Below are 17,340 nucleotides of genomic sequence, written 5' to 3'. Positions count from 1 at the left end.
AAGAAGAAGAAGAAGAAGAAGAAGAAGAAGAAAAGTCTGAAGCCAGTGAGCTTTCTATGCTTAGTTTTCAATGTCCAGAAATCTCATTCTTAACTGCATTTGGGAGACTGTGGGCAGACCTTTCCCTGAGCCACTGATTAGCATCACAATCCCATTGAGAGGCTTAATGCAAGGCTTTTATGCTCAAGAGCTAGCAGGCAGGCTAGTAGCTTCTAGTGTCTGTGACAGGGATAACTCAGGTGTAGCTCACCTGTCCTTCCTGTTCCTCCTTGGATGATGATCAGGCAGGGAACGTTCTCTTTGTGGAGGTTGCAAAATGGTAGGAGAGTCGGCGCTCCTATGCAGGTGCATTTGAAGCCTCTGGCCAGGTTGTGTCAGCTGACGTCCCGTTGGAGTTCAGCTCTCAGAGAACTTCTCTTTCTGCTTGTGGGAAGAGCCACTGAGTAGCGCAGCAAGGGTGTGAATATGGGAGGAGTGAGGGTCTGGGACCCAGCCAGAAGGGTAATTTTAGGACTGAGTGTGGACTCCGTTTTCACCTTTTATTGAATGTAGACGAGGTACTAGGCAGGACGGGGGGTATCTGACAGTGAAGCCAAAGCCAGTGCTTAATGCAGGACTTGGTGAGCCTGTGTTGAAGAGCCCCCAAGATCTGATAGGACCGAAGCCCCAACCTTCCTGTTTTGATGACTGGCTTAGTAATATTTTCTTCTGGGACGAGAAAGCTACCAGTGCCTCAGGAGCAGCCAGTAAACAGGTTCATAAACATGCTCTGTGGAAACACATATGTGTCGCTGCTGTCTCAGTGTGATGAGAAAAGTGAGGAGGCATTTGGCTTTGGCATTAACAGTAGAGGAGAACTTTCTTTGCACCATATTTCCATGCTTGTTTGTTTGTTTTCTTTTTTTCTCCTTTTTTTTAGTCCCCCCCCCCCCGCCACGTCCATTGATTTAGAAAAGCAGGTTCTAATAAAATGTCATCATATAATTTTAATGTGCATTCTTTTATTATGAATATTTTATCAAAAAATCTTTTGGGATGGTGGGGATTGAACTAGAGGCCTTGTGCATGCTAGGCAAACATTTGACCATTGGCCTTTTTCATCTATCCATGTAATAACAGTGTAAAGGTGTCTACCCGACATCTTACCTGTGTATCTGTGTACAAATTTACTCTTATAAAGGCACAATTTAATGCCTCTCTCCAATAGCCTCATGCATTCACTTCCTCTTTAAAGATTCTGTCTCCAAATGTATTCATGGGTCTCAAAGCACCAAGATTTAAAAATCTTAATATGTGAGTTTTGTGGGGAGTGTTGGGGGAGGGCATGGCTCAGTCCATAACAGAAGGAGTAGGGAAAGGTGGGAGTCCCAGTGACATTCACCATGATTCCTCTTGTTCTCTCTCTTACCATGATGATGATGATGATGATGATGATGATGATGTATACTCCATACTGCTTTTTGCCTCCCCAGTCTTTGTTTCCAGCTGGTTAATTATACTGTCCTGTCCTCCATCGATTACCTAAGGGTGCCCAAGTTCAGGCCTTGTGTGTGAGTAGCTGGATCCAAACTGAAAAGGTTTGTTTATTTAACTCCAACTTTTTCCTCTCTGTTACCCTTGACCCATGCATAGTGTCCATTCTGGGTTAGATGTAAAGATTTTGGGCAAGGATAGAAAAGGGTGTATTTCATTTATATTGCTGATTATGGTTTACATCTTTAAATTTTTATTACACTGTTATTTATTTGTTATTTATTTATTTATGTGTGTGTGTGTGCGCGCACACACACAAATTCGAGTGCAGTGGCATGTAGATGGAAGTCAGAGGACAACTTGCAGGAGCCAATTTTCTCCTACCATAGGTCCTAAGGCTCAAACGCAGGTCATCAGTGTTGGTTGCAGGCCCTATCACCCACTGAGCCATCTGGCTGGCCCCCTGATTTCAACAAATATCCAGGTGTCTGCTTTATAGTTAGACTAAATTCTTTTGTTCTACACAGTCCTGAATTACCAGGCAAAAGGGCCTCTCCTGCATGTGGAATGACATCCGAGAACCTAGAAGCCAAGAGTCACGGAACCATGAACTTCTGTGGCGCGGGGTGGCTTGTGAAAGACTCAACTCAGGCTCTTGTCTGCCCCCTGTTCACAGCTGAGCACTGGCATATTGTGCCTTTACTGCACGTGAAGTGATTTCATGTCTTTGCTCAGCAGTTCATCAAAACCTGAAGAAGTGCTTGTCAATTACTTCCCAAGAGGTTCCCAGTGTGTCATCTTGTTGGACTCTGGGGGCGACGAGACATAAGCGAACAGTGTTGAAGCACCTTGTTTAACAAGCCAGTTTGGGCAGTTTTCCATATGTGTGGACAGAGTCATCTCTGAGGCGTACAGCATCCCAAGAAACTCCTTCCCCTTACAGTTGATACAGCTGTTAGAGGTTGCATGTTCCCTTCTTGTCCCCCAAATTCATGTCAAGTTCCTAACCCTGTAGGATGGGACTAGGAGTCTGTACCTATGAGAGGTGAATAGATCCTAAGTGTCAAGCCCACCATATGGGATTTGAACCCTTATTAGCGTAGGATGAGCCAGTTGTGGTAGTACATGCCAACAGGATTTGCTGAAAGAGGCAGAGGCAGGAGGATCACGAATTTGAGGCCAGCCTAGGCTACAGAATGAGTTCCAGGACAGCCAGGGCTACACAGAAACTCTGTCTAAACAAACAAACAAACAAACAAACAAAAAACAAATGGGGTGAGTGTATTTCTCTGTTGTCAGCCTTGTGAGAATATAATGGGGCAGTATTCCCAGGCCAGAAGAGAATACTCCCCACACGAGCACCCCGGATCTCAGCTTTCCCACTGCCACAGCTGTGAGAGGTAAATGCCTGTTGTTTGTAAGCTTTTTATTTTATTTATTTTTATTTTATATAAGAGATTTTCTAGTCGTTTTACATATCAGCCATGGATTCTCCTGTCCTCCCTCCTCCCACTTCCCAGTCTTCCCCCCCCAAACCACCCCCCATTCCCACCTCCTCCAAGGCAAATTCTCCCCTGGGGAGTCAGCCCAGCCTGGTACATTCAGTTGAGGCAGGTCCACTATCACTCCATGATACCTTGTCCCAGAGGCCAGAATCACCCAGGAGTCTGGGAAAGGGCTATAGAGAGGAGAGAAAGCACGTGTCGGGGGCCCCCTCCCTGTTCCTATGGATTTACACTGATCTGGGTGCTTCAGTTTTGTCCTTAGAACTTTTCACGAAATAACCACTGTATTTTCTTTTTCCGTTCTGGGAGGTGGGTGGGGCATGAACCCTCTCTCTCAGATGATCCCAGTTAGCCCGAGATTCTCCCAGGGCAGCCTGTATGCTGAAATTAGCTCTCAGTTTCAGAGTTTTATGTCTTCCTAAGGGATAGCCAGAACACTGGGTAAGGCCTCGCTCTATCATGATGCTCTTGACTTGAAACCATCACTTAAAGCAGCCAGTGATGAAAGGTAGGCAGAGCGAGCAAGTGAGCGAGCCTGCAGGAGTGAGCAAGCAGCATCTGTTGAATGGTGAACCCCAAGAGTTCAATTACCCCAGTTTCCTCCACAGAAGGTAACCATGGAAACCTTATAATCCAAAGCGTCACCAATCTGAGCTAAACACACACACACACACACACACACACACACACACACACACACACACAGAGAGAGAGAGAGAGAGAGAGAGAGAGAGAGAGAGAGAGAGAGAGAGAGAGCACGAGAGAGAGCGCACAGAATGCTGCATGACTGTGTGCATGTGCCCATGGTTCAGCTATAGGTGCATGGGTATGTCTGTGCAATGTCTTGGCAGTTTATTTGTGTGCATAATGAAATTAGTATGGGCATCTGCTGTCACGGGCTTTCCGGTTCTGTTCTCAGGGGTGGTGGAAGAGAGTAGGTCTATCCTCATGTTTGGGTGTTACAGGGAGAGATGGTTTAGAGTATGTGGTTGAGGGCATATATTTTCAGTCTAGTGGAAGGGCGGATGATGGCTGATTTGAACATATAGGAAGGTTTTAAACTTACATTTCCCCCTTAGATCAGGTTTCAATTGCACAAAAAGCAAACAGGAATTGAAATTTTTTTTTTTCGCCAGTTGGGAGGTATGATTTCTCTGGGATAGGAAAGTCAGCCTAGATCTACCTTGAACTTCTCAAACAATGAGTCTAGATGTAAACTCAGGTATATAAGATGATCATTTCTATAAAGCTGTGTCATTTCTGAAGGTATGTGCTGTTTTTTTTCCTTTTGTTCTCTGTCTTAAACCTTGCTTTTTATGACTAGATTGTGCATTGGATGGGGGGTATGTGAAGGCTGCATGTGAGGTTAAGCTGGTGAGGATAACTCACAAGAGCCTGATAATGAAATGTGCCACTCAGTCTGTGCACGATATCAAGAAGATTGTGTGTCACTTGGCAGATCTTTGAGGGTAGGCAGCTCCGTCTGGATTAAAGGATTATTTGGGGAAAAAGCTATGTGAGGGCTGAGGCTCCAAGCCAGGAGTGCTTGGCTTTCTGGGTTATGGGTGCGGGCTGCACACCATGTAAAACCTGGTCTCTGGCTGGAGTCTGTCTCAATTTAACCAGGGCTCTGTGCACATAAGTATGAGTGTGTGTGTGCGTGTGCGTGTGTGTGTGTGTGTATGACTTACCTTTCCTGTGATGGATGAATGAAAGACTTCATTACTAAACATTGGGGAGAAATCTCCCTGTCCTGAATTCTTGCCTTTCATTCACATTTATAGCCAAATATTTTTAAAGGCATAGGTCTTGTTTATCCATTAAAAAAAAAATGCCTACCCACAGAATATTTTCTTTACTTTTAAACTAGCTGCTTCCTCGAAGACAGAAATCTACATTAGCATCTTCCATCAGTTCCAAAGGACTGCCCACCTGGCCCATGTCCTTCTGGCAGCCACATTATAGCCTCCGTCTGCTTCCCTTGTGGCCCTGTTCCCAGGGAGAATGGGGCCAGGAGAGAACGCTGAGGTGATTGGTCCCAGGCAGTTTGAAGCACTGCTATGTGGAAGGGGTTTTTATCACCGAGTGTGTGGTGACCACTAGAGTTTTCCCAAATGGTGCCAGAGTAGCCTTGACATGGGCTGAGGGGAACCACCCCCTTGTCCTTGTCTCTCCATTTCTGCTGAGCCCGTTCTAGATCTTTTACACCAAGTTCTCTGCTCTTTGCTCCTCATCCTCTCAGAACAGTCTGGGGAGGAAGAGGAGGTCTTCTTGTTTCTGTATCCATTATAGTACTCAGCCCCTCCTACCCCTCCCTTCCCTGTGTCCTTTATGGGTGTGTCCCACGTCTTTACCAAGCAGTGGTTCAGAAGCCTGTGGCTGTAGACTATTTATCCTTTCATCCAACGTCTCCTAAGTGCCTCTCAAGAAGCAGGTGCTGGGGACTGAGCAGCGAGGAAGGCGCCATTCTGCCCTTCATGGACTCATGGGCTGGCTGGAGGGACAACAGAGGAGCAGGCAATTGCAATACAGAGATAAGGCATAACGGGTTAGCCTGGGCCGTGGGAGCTCACAAGTGGAGTGCCGATCCTGACCTCAGGGACTTGGAGGCTTCTGAGAAGAGCTGCCGTCTGATATGTAACCTGCAGGATGAGCCTGGACCATCCTAGAGCGACAGTATGCTTTTCACAAGGGGAAGTAGAGTCGTCATTCAAAATATTAGTTTAAAATGACTTCATAGGTGAAACAGACGATAAATAGATAGGCAGATAGATAGTTAGATAGTAAGGTAGATAGGTAGGTAGGCAGGTAGATAGATAGATAGATAGATGATAGATAGATAGATAGATAGATGATAGATAGATAGATAGATAGATAGATAGATAGATAGATAGATGATAGATAGATTGGTAGGTAGATAGGTAGGCAGATAGAGAACAAGAACACAGGTTCCGAGTCTGAGAGATGAAGAGCACCAGAAACACCTGGACAGAGATGAAAGGCTGCGAGGCAGAGGGACAGGGAGAGGACCATAGAATCATGCACGGTAAGAGCTGGCAGGAGACATAGCTCCCTTATTTAAAGGATAGGGAGACAAGGAAAAGCAGAGGTGCTGAGTTGGAATGCTGAGTCAGGAATCTGAATCTCCCCGTTTCTAGTAGAGGTGAGGGGAAGGACAGAGGCCAGGTGGGAAGGAGCCAAGTCAGAGTGAGGAAAAGACATGGAGGGAGAGCCACAGACTTCACACTGTCAGGATCAGGACAAGGAGGGAAAGCTGAGACCAAATCTGACCTGGTTTCTTTTCCTGTCTTTTCTGCCTTTTCCTCCTTCCCTTCCTCTCCCCCCCCCCCCCTTCTAGCCACATCCTGCCTACAACTAGATGTCAGGGAACTGGTTGCTATGGATACTAAATGGCATTCAAGCCGGCTGAATTATTAAAGCAGGGTCTTTTCTTTGAAGCCAGGGCCCCAGTATGGAGTAAAGTCCCATTAGGCAGCGCAGTGTCAGGCACTGGTCTAAGTCAGGGCTGCAAGGTGCTTCTGCCTGCATAAAGACTTGGAGAAGGAGTGTCAGTCACCTGGCCCTTTCCCCTGCTGGGGGTCCTAGAGGCTTGGAGAGGGGTGTGTGTGTGTGTCTGCTGAGATGGAGTCCTGCCTCCCAGTCTACTTTCTCACTCCCTACTTCCCCACCTCCTCTGCCTTACAGCAACAGCCACAGCTCATTCAAATGGGACAGGAATCAAAACGATGTTTTCTTTGTGTCTGAAAGGACAGCATATTGTTAGAATTGTTCAATTACTTGTATTCAAAGACACAAGAAGTAAAATAGCAAGTGTGTCCAGAGACTTGGCCTTGGCCATCAGAACTGTACTGACACAGTGAACAGGCACAGGGGATCTTCCATGGCCATCAGGTCAGTGGCACTCTCCCAAGTGTTGGAAGGGGCTGTCAAGGAGAATCTTGTTTGTGGGCATGATAGTTGTTTGTTTGGATGGTAGAGGGGGTGAGCGTGGATGCTCTTCTCTGAAGGAGATTCCAAGCCAGTGAACCATCCGCCTTCTGTTAGTCTAGTTCCAGAAACTTTCAGTTAAAAAAAAGAAAAGAAAAAGGAAGCTCAAAAATTGTGGTGTAAATGCCCTGTTTATGGAGGAAGGCATCCATGGGCTGCATTATGTCAGTGTGTGTCTATGCTGTGGACAGGGGCAAGGATACTGAGTATCCTTTTCCTTCCTGTAGACTCCAGGAGGTTCTGAAGTTGATTCAAGGGAGGGCTTCCCCTTTCCTGACTGATTCCCTGAAGTGGGAGGACCTCTCCTTGACTTTATCCTGCTTCTCCCTAGGGAGAAACGCTTACGTTTACAGCCAAGGACTCTGGCCTCTTTCCTGCATAAGAGGGGGTCTGGAGGCATTTTAAAGTAAAAATTACATGTCATTATTTACTTATTTTTGTATGTGTGAGGGTGCACATGCCACATGTACATGTCAGAGGACAACTTTCTGGAATTAGTTCTCTTTAACAAGTGGGTTGGGGGTTGAACTCAGATTGTCAGGTTTGGTGGCAAGCATCTTTACTCTCCGAGCTATCTTGCCAGCCCTCAGGAGGCATTTTTATGTTTAAACACACACACACACACACACACACATACACACACACACACACACACACACACACACACACACACACACACACACCCCTCTAATGAGGGAAAGTTTATTTACAGAACTGTTTCCAGCTTTTGAGAAACTGATATATAGCCCCATTTTTTTCTCCCCTAATGCCCAATGGAGCTTTGTTTGCTTCATGTTGGGGCTAGTGACTCAGTTTACTGAAAATCTCACTTATAGAGTCTAGACTAAGTTCTTTTTGGGCTTGGTGAGAAGTTTATCCATCATCTGACCCAGAGCCATGGTTCTGACGGCTCACGAGGCAAACCTCCCAATCAGACTTTCCTGTTTGGGAGGCATGGGCAGTAAAACGGGAGCAAGCAGGATGCACAGCCCTTGACTTTCAATTCCATCTTCCACTGGACTAAGAGGCAAAAAAAGTTGCTGCTGTGGGCCTCCTGACTATTCTATCTCCTTCCACGCGGTGTTTTCCATCTCCTTCCGGAGTCAGGCTGAAGGCCAGTAGGGTGTGGAGTTGGCAAAATTGAGTAGAGAGGGTCCCTGCTATCAGTCATGGGAAACTCAGAGTGAAGCAGGCCGACTGTCCCTTTCACTTCGAAAACCTCAAGGAAACCTTCAGAGGAATGGCCAGGGCCAAGCTTAAGGAGTGAGCGTGGTAAGGGAAGGGTGCTAGCCTCCCTCCACCCCCTTCCAGTTCCTTCCATCGTAAAGCCTCTCCCTTTTCTCTGTTGGAATCAGTTGATGGCGATGGAGGGAATACTTGCCCACATGACTCTTGCAGACATTTTCAGTGTTCTGGGAAAGACAGGCTGAGAGCCAGAGAAACGGGAGAGAGGAAACCCCAGAGATCAAGTCTAGCAGGCCGTGGAAGCCCCAGCTTGACTCACTAATTTTTAAGGCAGTCCTCGGGAACAGGTTGGCTTCCCTTAGAATTCTCAGCTGGGCTCTGGAGAGCCTCGGGGAACGCCACCGGCTGCAGAGGGGTTCCTTCGCTGGGTTGGAGTCCCCTTTCTTGGGCAGTGCTGAGCTCAGGGACCTGTGCCTTCTCCCACTACCCACTCTCGACTCCAGAAGCCCCAAGTGGCTTTTATTTCTCTTTAGATGTGGTGAATGCTCTTCTGATCACTTTTCCTCCCCATGTGAGGTCAGTGGCTAGGATTCTGGTGAGGTCTAGTGCAGGGGGCGCAGAGAGCGGGGGTGTCGGAGGAGGAACTGCCCGGGGAGATCCGGGGCTTCAGTGGAAATCACTCACGGAAGTTTGAGGTCAGCGAACTTTTTTTTTCAGACACCCTGACCTAATTTTCTGGACCCCAGCCTGGTTACTACACAGATCGGTGGGTAAACCCAGCCTTGCGCTGCCCCCCTGCCCCTCCCCGCAGCCTCTGCGCGCTCCCGCTCCCGTGTTCTCTTGCCCGCCTCCTGCCTGCTCCGCACAGCTCTCTGGGGCTGCGCTGCCTGGACAGAGAGATTTCCTCTCCGTTTGGATACCCTCCCGTCTTCTCTTCTCCTTTGTTATTTATTTCCCCAGCTGCCCCCCTCTGAAGGGGCAAGTGTGAGAGAGAGAGTCTTTCTGATTGCCAGAAATTTCTTTTGCACTGTGTGGGCAGGAGACAGATTTTTTTTTTTCCTCCCTCCGTCCCCCGAACTGTCTCTTTCCTCATTTATTAATTTAGTTTTCCGTTTCTTTCCCTCCCCTGCTCCTCTTTCTGCAGACTTTACCTTCTTTCCCCTTCAATTTCACTACCTCTCTTTCCTCCCTCTCCCTCCCTCCCTTCCTCCCCCTTCCCCCACCCTTTTGCTCTTTTAAAAGAATTCAATGATGCCTCGGGATTACTAGCACACCCTCCTTCAGCTGAGCGCGGGACTCTGCATTAATTCAAGGTGAGTGGGGTTGGGTGTTTGCAGCCGAGGATGGGGCTGTGTCAGGGTGGCCTCAAGCCGGGCTGCGCTGCACTCCTGGAAGCAGCACAAAACCCCTGCTGCTGCTACCTGTTGGGGTGCGTGGACCTCGGAGGCTGGGATCTGGGCCAGACGGTCTTGGAAGGCTCCTCACCAGCTCTTCTTCTGCATCCCGTCCTTTCCATTTCCAACTTCTCCAGCGATTGCCCCAGCCGGGACAGTACCCTGTTAGGATGTCCTGGGAGCGAATCGCACGCCCCTTGGTGGGGTCCTAGGGGTGGCATTTGGCTTACATTTCTCACCCCCACAGCCAGGGAGTCTCGCCTGTTGCCACAGAAATGGAGCCCCACTGGCGGCTGATGAGGGCCTGGGGATTTTCACTAGCCTCAGAGCCTCTCAAAGCCCTTCCGTGGCTCTTAGACAAAAGCAGCTGCCAGTCCCCAACACTGGCAAGTTTTGTGGGGGACTGTTGAGAAAGTGTTCAGCGAGGGGCTGAGCTTCCAGTGAAGTTTCTATGCAGGAGGCTACATGTGCTTTTGGAGGTGACTCTGGACTGGCGTAGAGCGGCCTGGGTGTCTGGAGCTGCTGGTTGGGGCAGACATGTGGTCCTTTCCTGAGAGGGGGACTTGGGTGGAGAATACCAGGAGGAGACCAGGCTAGAGTGACTTGCTTTTTTTGACAGGATTTGGATGCCTCCCTGAACAGAATGCTTTTCAGGGGCAGAACACTCATGCTGGGTGCCTTTTATGTTGGTGATCTAGAGAGAATGATGGCAGACACTTTCCCCCATCTCTCCCATCTAGGCTTCCTCCTTCAGGTGGGGAACCAAGGTCTGGCCTCTTGCCCAAGGTGTGTGTAGATTTGGGGGAGGGGAAGGTTGGGATCTGAGGTGGGGTTCTTTGACACATCTGTGACTGTGACAGGTCAGAGCCAGTGTTTCAGGCTGAGTAGGTCGGTGGATCACCCAGACCTGGGAACAGTCAAGCCTTTCCAGGTCAGCGTGTTGGGGGATGAGACTCACATTGTGTCATAAGGACACCATCCTCACATTATGTCATGGAGACATCATCCTCTGGGGGAAGGCAGAATATCCTAGTCCTAAGGGGAGGCTGGGAAACCTGACACCAGAGAACTGTTTTCACGAAAGGAAGAGATATTTCTAATACCGAAATAAGAACACTAGTTTATTGTGAGAACCAGAAGAAGAGGGGCTTCCTGCACTGGGGTTGGAAGGTGGGGTGTAAGATGTTGAAGGGAACTTTGTCATCTGTTCCCAGTAGAAACTGCTAGAAAATAGAGCTCCCTCTCTTGCAGAAGTGTGGTTCTTATAGGATTGTTCCTGTCTCCAGTGCCCAGAAGAAGATGGCCTTATGTTTTATTGCTTTCTGCAAGTCTATTACCTCTGGCCAGGGAGATGCCTTTGCTACTTTGGAGTATGGGGTGATTATACCACTTACTGTCTAAGTCTGGGAACTTTTGAGGTTGTGTATGAGCTAACTGGGCAGAGACTGTCTATACAGGTGGAGATGAATGATGGGCATAGGACTGAACGCATGGTCAGAGGTATGGATAACACGCACTGCATTTGTGTCATGTCTTATAGCCTTCCTGTTTGGAACAGTTCTGACTCAGATTCTAGGACTTCTTTTCAATTCTGTGTGAAAAATTCAAATTGAAAATGCGTACTTCTGGGCAAGGGATGTAAATAGTAGAGTGTTTCCTGAGCATGGTCAAGGCCCTGGGTTTGAGCTGCAACTCCAAACAAACAAACAACAAAAACCCAAACAATGAAAACCAGATTCTGTGAACTGCCCCTACCCAGAGTGGAACTTCATGCTTAGATACTATAGCCCCTTTGAGGGTGGTTTCCATGGAGCCCTTTCTGTTCCTAGTCTGCTTCCTTGTGGGATTTATGAGCCTGGGGCTTCTAGGAGACCATCCTGCCAGGGGTTGTAAGTGAAGGGTTAGTGGCAGTGTGATGGACAGCAGTCTCTGTCCACATGCACAGGGCCGAGCCTTTGGATCCACGTTGTTACAACTCTTGTACCTCTGTGAGGTTGTGTTGAGTATTGGGCTTGAGAGAAGAGAAGGGAGAGAGAGAAAGAGAGATATAGATAGATAGATAGATAGATAGATAGATAGATAGATAGATAGATAGAGAGTCCTACATGTTGTCTGGGTTTCAACAGAGAAATCCACATTCCAGAAGCATCATTTTGCAGGGAAATGTCTGGCATTTACTTCTTTGCTGTGTTAGGGAAAGATGAGCCTTCTTAGGGACAGGCCCGTCACAACTTCTCCTCTCCCCTGGAGCCTGTGGGTCTTTCAGGCAGCTGAATCATTTTGGGCTTTGAACAAAGAATTAGCTACTACTTATTGAGGGCTTTAGTTTCTGGGTGCTGTATCCAGCAGCTTCTACACCTTACCATAATGAATCCTTGCCAAATCCTATCAAGTGTGTACCTCCATTTTATAAACGAAGAAATTGAAGCTAAGAAAAGTTAGGTAACTTGTTCAGGCTCACCAAGCAGTAGGAGACAGAGCCGGGGTTAAATCCAGGGCTGGCTGACTTGCTGCACACAATGCTGCCTCTGTGCTGAAGTGATGGGGTCAGCGGGCGTTTAAAGCGTAGGTTCTCTGTAGGTGGAGAGTGAAGTCTGTCCACTTGTCTGTCTTCCTGGTTCTTGTTTATGTCACGTCTGACTTCTTGTCGGTAGTATCACATTGTTTGGTGTCCATGAAGTTTGTGTCCTTTATTCCCTTCCTGGCCACTTGGAGTGGTCTTTGTCATGGATCCCAGTCTAGTGTGTATGTGAATCCTGCCTGAGGAGCAGGGATTGTCTGATGGAAAGGAAAGGTAGTGTGCACGTCACTGTCTGCTTCTCAGTGTCAGTACATTTTGGTTAGGGAGGTTTGCCTCACTCAGGATGTTGGTGACTGACTTGGAAAGGGCCTTCCCACCTCTGGCTTTCCCTGAAGGGGTTCTGTAGATCAGTGACGAAGCATGCCTGTCCCCAGCTGATAGAGCCGCGGGCGCACCCAGATGCCCATTCCAGCATGAAAGCAAAACTTGAGCTTGAAGTAGATAATTCTAGACATATTTCTAAGTTTATACCCTTCCATTTTACCATAGATCACTGTAGGACCTGAAGTAGAGACCAAGAAGAACACTACTTACTGGCTTGCTTCAAGACTGCCTACAGGTAGTCTGATGGGGCAACTTTTCGACTGAGACTCCTGCTTCCAATATATGTCAAGTTGACAATCAAAATTAGTCACAGCCTTTCCTTCTGTTGCCTTCTCTCTTAGTGGTGGTGGATGGAGGAGGCCAAGTGAGAAGAGCAGCAGCAGCTCTTGGTCTCCAGGGGGCAAGTCAGTTATGGACTGGAAAAACAGGGTGATTTTTACGGTCCGAAGAATGCATTTCTTCTTCCTGGTGCGTGTTCCCTTGCAAGGGCGAGCTAGGAAAAGCAGAAAGTGTAACAGTAGGTTAACAACCATGAACACTATGCCCTGACTCATGAGCTGAACAGTAGGGGAAAGGGATGAGGGTGGGAAGCAGGGACAATGGGAGCTGGTGGTCTCTAGAGAGGTAGAGTAATAGTGAGTAATAGAGTGATAGAGTAAGCACCATAATTATCTTCATGGTGCTTATAATGTGATGGGGAGCCGGGATCTAGGCCATTGGACCAAGTATACATTTACAAACTCTAAAGCTACAAAAAAGCTCAGCATAAAACCATTTGTTATAGTATAGATGAGCTTACATGAAGCCAGGTACCTTCCTGATAGAAGCAAAGATGTAAATGGGAAGATTGGTGTTAAGGCTGTCAGCTTTGACATGAACGTGAGGATTCTAGGGCATTGTGCTGTGCGTGAAACACACTTAGTCTTGGAATTGCAGTGAGTGAGACTCTAACACAGAATGGGGCCTCACTAAAGATGAAGTGTCTCTCATTCATGTTCTTTTGGCATTGATTGGAAAGTGTCATTCTTTGACATTCCTTTATAATTACATTGGCCACATTTGAAAAAAAAATTTCTCTCATAAAATTGAGTCTAGGACTGAGGTGAACAGAGGCATGCTACAGATTCTCATACAGGGCTGAAGTCAGCAGATGAACGAGTTAAGGGGAGCATAGCAGCTGGACAGGACTGGAGGAAGGTGTGATTCTGTCTTGAGCACACAGCCTGTGGCAGGGGAGTGAACCTGTCCTCATGGGCTTTTGTATACTTTCTGGCCTGTGTAACAATACAGCCTAGGGCTGATGGATGGGCACACCTGTTACTGACCGAGAGGCTGCCATAGTTACAAAAATATAACTGCATCTTCCTGTTCCTCAGCATCATCTAAATGTACACCTGGCCTTTTTCTAGGAGAGATGGGAAATGATGTAAGATATGCTTGTGTGTGTGTGTGTGTGTGTGTGTGTGTGTGTGTGTGTGTGTGTGTGTGTAGAGGCTAGAGGACAACCTCAGTTACTATTCTTCAGATGTAGTCCATCTCTTTTTGCTTGTTTGAGACAGGGTCTCTCACTCACTGGCCTGGGCCTTGCCAAGTGGGCTAGGTTCCCTAGCCAGTGAACCCATAGGTCTTCTGCCTGTGTCTGCTTTCTTAGCACTAGTGTTACAAGTGCGTGTCATCATGCTCTGTTTTTTTTTTTTTAAAGTGTGGGTTCTGGGGATTGACTCAGGTCTTTGTGCTTGTAAGGCAAGTGCTGTAGCAACTGAGCTTTCTTCTCAACCCCTGGACATGGTTCTTGGTCTTAAGTGATTGTTTTCTCCAAGTAAGTATAGTCCTTTAAGAAAGTATTTGCCTTATCAAACTGCATGTTCTCTGACTGTAGCCTCATGCATCTGGTCTTGCTTTAATCCTTGTTGGCTATATGATCAGGAGAGTCACTCACACCCCCTGGCTGTCAGCACACAAGCACTGGATCCCATCTGTCGGGTCATCAGTGATCACAAGAGGTCTCTTCCCATTTTAAGATGAATGACTCTTTCGTGATTCTGTCTGTCTTCCTTTTTTCTTTCTCCTTTGTCTCCCCCTCTCAGCCTTGACTAGTCATACAATAGACTTCTTTTGTTTGCTCTATTTACTGAATAGAAATTTTATGCTTTGTTCTTAATTTAAAAAGTGATGAGAAACATTTTCCATTCTTACTTCTCAAAAGGAAAGTGGATTGAGTTACTCTTGACTTCTTTAGTCCTTGACTGATGTTTTCTCGACTGTAACAATCCTAAACACAGCCAAGTCCTACCTGTCCACAGAGAAGGACTTCACAGTCACAGATGGCACACGCCCAACTTCCAGATTCTCTGTTCCTTCATCACAGCTCTGGGTGAGCTGCCCAGGGCTCAGGTCTGAGTCCTAACTGGATCTACCTCTGTCCTCAGGTGAGGACAGGGTCAGCTTGCAACCTTAGAATCTGAGTACTGGCTTAGAGTGACCCTGGGGTGCAGGGGGAGGAAGAGCCGAGGCTGGAGATGGAAGCCATAAAGCCACAGTGTAAGCCCTAGCTCCATCACTGGGTGTGGACACTGCTTAACCCTCCCTTTCCCCCTTCTCCCTTCATCCTCCCCCTCCCTCCCTGCCTCCCTCCTTCCCTGGCCCTCATCTTATTCTCTTTCTCTTCCTAATTCCCCTCTTTCTTTCCTTCTTTCCCTTCTCTCTCCCCCTCCTCTCCCTCCCCCCTCCCCATTCCTCTTTTCACATTTGTCTCCTTTCTTGCATCCATCTCCTGTCCTCCTTCCCCACTCCCCGCCCCCCAATAAGCATAGCTCAGGGATCAGTTCTGAGCTGGGTAATGATTTGGATCCTGAGAATACAGCAATGAACAAGACAGCCAAATATCCTACTTTCATGAAATTCATATTCTGCTACAGAGAGAGTGAAATGAAACTGGCCCGTGATGAATGTTATTCAGAGGATTAATCTAAGGCACTGTGGTAGGGACAGAGTGACTTTAGATTTGACATGTCACCGAAGACTCGTGAAGAGGTGATATTTAAGCCAAGGACCAGAACGACAAAAAGAGGAAGAGGATTCATATCACCAGCTTTCTTCAGCATGCGAGGAATAAATTAAACGGTATGTGAAATTGTTTTATAGACTACAGAATAAACACAGCATTTTATACCCCCGATAGAACTCTGTGAGCTGAGCACAGTGATTCATTAATATTATCAATTTCACTACCTAGCATAGTAGTGAATGTGGGTTGGATTAAATTACAAATGGAAATGGGGAGTTCAGAGGAGATCTTTAAGACATAAAAGCAGATGATGCCTGTGACAGGCATTTGTCAAAAGAAGCCACTTTCCTTCCAATCCTGTTGCTAATGGACTTGTCTAGTGATTTCTATCCACCTGTTTCCTGGGCATCACCAGGGCCTGGAGAGAGTGGGGATGGTATTACAGAGCTGGGAGAATTCCCGGGCTGTTCCAGGTTAGTTTCTTGCTTTTCAGGGCCATTTTAACTCAGAACAGATGTTGGCTTATCTGAAGGTGGGGAGAGTTCCCACAGGCTTCCTTTCTACCCACATGCCTCTGAGGGAGACCGCTCATCCCCAGTCACCAGGCCAGGTTCCATTGTCTTTAACTCTTTCCAGCCCTGCTACACCTCACTTTTCTCCCCAGCTGTGGAGGGAGACCTCAGTCCATTCTGTGCTTGTTTGCTGTGACTCTGCAGACCCACTCCCCTCCTCGGCCGAGGGCTGAGTCAATATAGTTCACCTACTACCTCCAGTATTGTGAGTCACAGCTTTTCAAATATGGAGGTGTGACTCCTTTAACTTCTAGGTCTGGAAAGGCTTGGGTGGTAGTTGAGCCAACAGGCTATGCACTGCCCTGCCCCCGTCTCTTATTCTACCATAATTTATCATCCTCCCTGCACGTACAACGTAGAACTCGGACCCACAGCATTTAGCAGGACTACATATTCAATTTCTGGGCAACTTGAGGAAGAAGTCTAGTCCTAGAGTATGGTCCCTGAACAGCAGCATCAGCACCACTAAGAATTTCTCTGCTCCACCACCAGAGTTCTGAGTCAGATCCATTCTGAGAGTGGATGCCCATCAAGTGAATCTGATACACGTGGAAGTTTGAGAAATTTAGTTGGAAGGATGGATGGAGGCTAGTATTGGGTACTGGCCCTAGGCCAGTAGTGTGGTGCTTATCCTCAGTCTCTGAGCTAAGGAACCATTATTCACACTTTAGTGATGAGCAAAAGGGCCTACAAATTTGGAGACAGCGATAGGTAGTGGAGCCTGAGTTTCCAGGCTGGAACTATTGTGAAGTTTGGAGTCCTAATTAAAATGCATATATTCATGGATGCATGTTATTAATCATTCACATTTTAATGCTAATAATTTTCTGGCCATTTACAGCAGAGTGGTGGGTAGAGAATTTGAGTATCTGAGACTGGATACCACAGTACCTTGCTTGTATCTCGTGGGTACTTTCCCCTTGTGGCAACTCTCTTCCCTAGTGTTGACTGGCCTTCTCCAGATGGGAACTAAATGACTGATCTTTCCATGCAGATGCTTCCTGGTCACAACCCAGAGAGTTTCCCCCCTTCTCTTTGTTTCAACTATCATCCACATGCTATTGACCGCCACATTTATTTTCCAACCCAGGATTCTCTTTTCTTCAGAATTTCATCCCAGTTGAACAGTGGATATTTTTGCTTTAGTACTTCACAGCGTTGCAGAGTCCCCTTATTTAAAAACACATCCACATTCCTTTACCACCTCTGGCCTTCCAATCACATAGCCTCTTGCAGCAAATGATAGCACCATTCATTTTATTAACAAGCCAGAAACCCAGGAGTCACTATG

The 17,340-nt window shown here is 47.2% G+C and overlaps 1 protein-coding gene across 7 annotated transcripts in view; it reads left to right on the top strand.

Moving 5' to 3' along the window:
* The first annotated feature begins 9,045 nt into the window (after positions 1 to 9,045).
* Positions 9,046 to 17,340, top strand: part of Cacna1e (calcium voltage-gated channel subunit alpha1 E) — a 473,485-nt gene continuing 465,190 nt past the window's right edge. For 4 of the 7 annotated variants that reach the window (XM_052737228.1, XM_052737227.1, XM_052737231.1 and 1 more), the window contains exon 1: positions 9,047 to 9,484. The gene's annotated coding sequence lies outside the window, so the exon portion shown is untranslated. Of the gene's footprint in view, positions 9,485 to 17,340 lie in introns of all 7 variants that reach the window. The other 3 variants (XM_052737230.1, XM_052737229.1, XM_052737226.1) reach the window with 2 other exon arrangements.

This window comes from Peromyscus californicus, unplaced genomic scaffold, assembly GCF_007827085.1.
Source record: "Peromyscus californicus insignis strain IS unplaced genomic scaffold, ASM782708v3 Scaffold_14__1_contigs__length_90479793_seg_2, whole genome shotgun sequence".
NCBI lineage: Eukaryota > Metazoa > Chordata > Mammalia > Rodentia > Cricetidae > Peromyscus > Peromyscus californicus.
Note: the sequence above shows the minus strand (reverse complement) of the source record. Positions and strands in the feature narration are given on the sequence as shown.